Raw genomic sequence first — 4,019 nt, 5'->3', positions numbered from 1 at the left:
TCAGCTGCCAAATTGTTTGTGGCATGGGTCTCTTGCAATAGAATGACATCTGCTTTTACCCTCTCCATTGCCTGGATTGCTTGAATTTTTCGTAAGGGGGCACATCCCCCATTGATGTTCAGGGAGGCAATATGTATTTCTCGCGTTGTCATTCTAAGGTGGTAGCTCACCGTCTGCCTGCAATTCCTTGTTCGCCTTTGTTACTGCTTTACGAAGACGTTGAAATTGAGGCTCTGAGAGCATGGGGTCATTTTTCTGTAAAAGAGGTTTCGAAGCCTTAATGAAAGCTTGAACATCAGGGAAATGATCTCTAATTACAACGTGACGTTGTCTAAACGTTTCGTTTAAGAAATCAATGACCTTCCCTTTTGTCACCTCTGCTTGCCTCACCTGCTCCTTCTGAGACTCACTCAGGGCAGCAAGACTGCATCCTTCCTCATCAGCCTCGACCCCACTCTCACCCAGTGGTGTGTCAGGTACTGGCACCTCATCTGTGTCATTGTCACCATGGTATTTTTGTTGCGTCTGCATGGCACCAACTACCCCATCGTTGTTGTCTGCCACCGACTTATCATTCTCTTTCTCATCATCTTCCGTTGAGATGAGGGTCCTTAACTGCTCGTCGCATGGTGCAGGGTGTCCACCATCACACACGGTGACACGCTCGGTAATGCTTCGATTATCTTCATCCTGTGAAATTGGCAGATTCCCATCTCTACCTATTGCATTACCATTTTGCTCATGGTCATCAGGTTGGTCTGTATTACCATCTGCCTGCACGAGAACCATTTTGTTTCCTTTTCCTCCATTCTCATCGCTCGCAAGAGAGCGTTTCAAGTTTCTCCTCGACTCGGTCTCCATCAGCTTCACCTCCTCGAAGTCCCTTTGTTCTTGAGGTTGCAGCCTCTCCTCCACATATGGTTGCTCCACTACCGTATGGGCTTCTCCACCAGCACCACTGTCACCCGCACCCTCGTATTCCGGTGTTGACCTTTTCTCGACACCTGGCTCATCTACAGGGTCGTTCAAGTCATTTACAGGGGGAGGGGGGGGCTGCCCCAGCTGCTGTGGCATAACTCTTCCTCACATCAGGACAATACTGCCGAGTGTGTCCGTATGCCCCACATGTATAGCAAATCAAGGTCTCAGTAGCTGCAAAGATCCGGTAATCATGATCTCCTATTTTAAAATTTATAGATATGTTCAGCTGTTTTGCCTCATCCTTTAGTACGACGAAACAAAAACGTCTAAACGACTCTACATGCTTCAGCCTTCCGTTCCTGGTTCGCAGGGGGACCGTGATAATTCGTGAGACGACAGTCCCATGCTCCCCTAATTTACGTAGGATTTCTTCATTCCTCAGAAAGGGCGGAACGTTACTTAAAATAACTTTAACCGCCGGCGTGTCCATGGACGATACCGGGACAAATTGGTCATTCCCCAACGTTAACCCGTTTTGCACCACGATGTCTGCAAGGCTAACTTGTGACACGAAAACCACCACTTTGTGGTTCATTCGAGACGCAGCACGAATGTTATTTACCCCGATCAAATCCCCGATTGCAAGTAGAACATCGTCCATTTGCACGTCTTCCGGCGGAACAAGGCACAGCCCGTGCTTACGCGATAACACCTCATCACTAACACGATCAGCAGTCCTTTGACTATTCCTATTAGCCATTTATCGGCAATAAACTAAACAAACTAAACGGTAACAATGCAATAAACTAACCAAACAAATCAAAATTAGTTAAATAAGTAAATAAATAAATAAATAATCGGCACGATATAACCAACCCACGTTATAAATTAATACAGGTGGCTAACCGTTACCGTGCTGTCTCTCTCTCCCTCTCTTGTCTCAAGAGTAGAAGGGAAACACGGAGAAAACTTCACAAACTCGTACAAGGACACAAATGGAGTGAAAGGAGGATAGGAAAGACCACCAACACAGCACCGTACTCACAGCTCAACACCCACAGCCGCCATGATTACCACACCCACGCACGACTCACAACCATCCAGAAGGGGGCACGAGAGAGAGAGAGAGAGAGAGAAAGAGAGAGAGAGAAAGAAAGAGAGAGAGAGAAAGAGAGAGAGAAAGAGAGAGAGAGAGAAAGAGAGAGAGAGAAAGAGAGAGAGAGAAAGAGAGAGAGAGAAAAAGAGAGAGAGAGAAAGAGAGAGAGAGAAAGAGAGAGAGAGAGAAAGAGAGAGAGAGAAAGAGAGACTTTGACTTTTTAGTCCTTTTATTACAAAAATATAAAAGTAACAATATACACGTTTTGCAATGAAATCAATAATGCCAATAAAAAGAAAAAGAAGAAGAAGAAGCACCCAATGATCATCAAATAAGAAACAATCAGTATCTCACAACAGTATTCTAAATTCGTTTTATTTAACCTCACAAAACACACCAAGTATCAACAAAGTTTTGAAAATTTCCGGCCTCGTTGGAAAGGGTAAATTCCAGTTTCAATCTTGCTGAGACTAATCCATTCAAACACAACATGATATTGCAGTGCTCTATCGGTTTGCCAGATAGTTTGTCTTTTCTTGTCAAATAAACAGCAAGTTTCGCAGTTGCTATTAGGAAACTAAACAGTTTAGATGCAGGATTCTGTTTAGGAGCAAAACCAAAGACGAAATTCCTCAAAGAAAAAGTAACATGCATTTCATGTGCAATGTAATTCAACCAATGAAACAAAGGAAATAATCGGATACAGTCTATGAATGCATGAAACAAGTCCTCATTGACTGTACAGAAGGGACAACAAACAGATACAGGAGAAAAATGTCTAATAAACGTGTTGGAGGGAACAATCCAGTGGGCCAAACGCCACTGGAGATCACCTGTTCTTTTGGATGTGGGCTCACTATACATGGCTTCCCAGATAGGTTCGGAGGGGGGTCCTCCGGGTAACAATCCTTTCCATCGGGTAACTCCATTTAACGAAGGGTTCCCATTTAACAGCTTGAGGCACATCTTGTAGATGCCCTTGCTGTCCATTGTCTGGAAAAGCTTTGACCCATCGCTAACAGGGGGCAAATCGTTTTGAATGGGTTCAACAATCAATTTAGGCACTGTCGGCTCATTTAGATCTTCTTCTGTACCTCGAGTCCAAGTTAGGCCAAGTTGCCGTCCCACCTGAATCATTTTCCTCAAAATTTTTGCAATCATCCTATGGGACCAAATCCCTGTCAGGTCGGCGATTTCACTTACGGATTTCCAACCATACCCTGAGTCATGTCGGAGATGCCGCACCTTCACGATACCAGCTGCTATAAAGTGTTGGCAAAAATCTCGACTCTTTGGAATGTCGGGAAAGAGAGGGTTATAGAACAAAGGCTCGTGTGCCAGCATTTTCGTTACAGAGAGAAAGAGAAAGAGAGAGAGAGAAAGAGAGAGAGAGAAAAAGAGAGAGAGAGAAAGAGAGAGAGAGAAAGAGAGAGAGAGAAAGAGAGAGAAAGAGAGAGAGAGAAAGAGAGAGAGAGAGAAGAGAGAGAGAAAGAGAGGGTGGGGAGAGTAAACACAGGACACTGGAAGTGAAGGATAGTATGGAAAGAGGATTCATGGAGAAATTATTCTTTTTTAGGAAAGGATGGACGGTGACAAGAGATGGTGGTACACCATCTGCCAGTAGGCCGTTACTCGTTTTAGAGTTTAAAGTAGAGAGGGTTTGACCAGGAGGGGATTACTGGAGGAACTTGTGTCGTGAAGGAGCAGGAGACTTATCAATCTCTTCCAAGACACTCTATCTCTTGTCAGGCCGCATAAGTGAGACGATACGCCACGTCTGCCATGTGAGGCACTGGCAATGTGTTTCAGCCTCATCACATGATTATTTTTTTTGTATGCAAGATCGAGGCTCGTGTAAGAGCGAACATTAATCACAAAAAAACAAACGGAAAAAAAAAAAACATGGAATATAGGGAGAGAGAGGGAAGCACACAAGTACAACAGCAGAGAACAGGGACATCGGGAGATCTGTGGGAGGGAGAGGGCTTGGGGGGATGAGGCA

The sequence above is a fragment of the Myxine glutinosa genome, chromosome 5, assembly GCF_964187855.1.
Source record: "Myxine glutinosa chromosome 5, kmMyxGlut1.1, whole genome shotgun sequence".
In the NCBI taxonomy this organism is placed as follows: Eukaryota; Metazoa; Chordata; class Myxini; order Myxiniformes; family Myxinidae; genus Myxine; species Myxine glutinosa.
The sequence above is the reverse complement of the archived record's forward strand: the minus strand, read 5'-3'. Positions refer to the sequence as shown.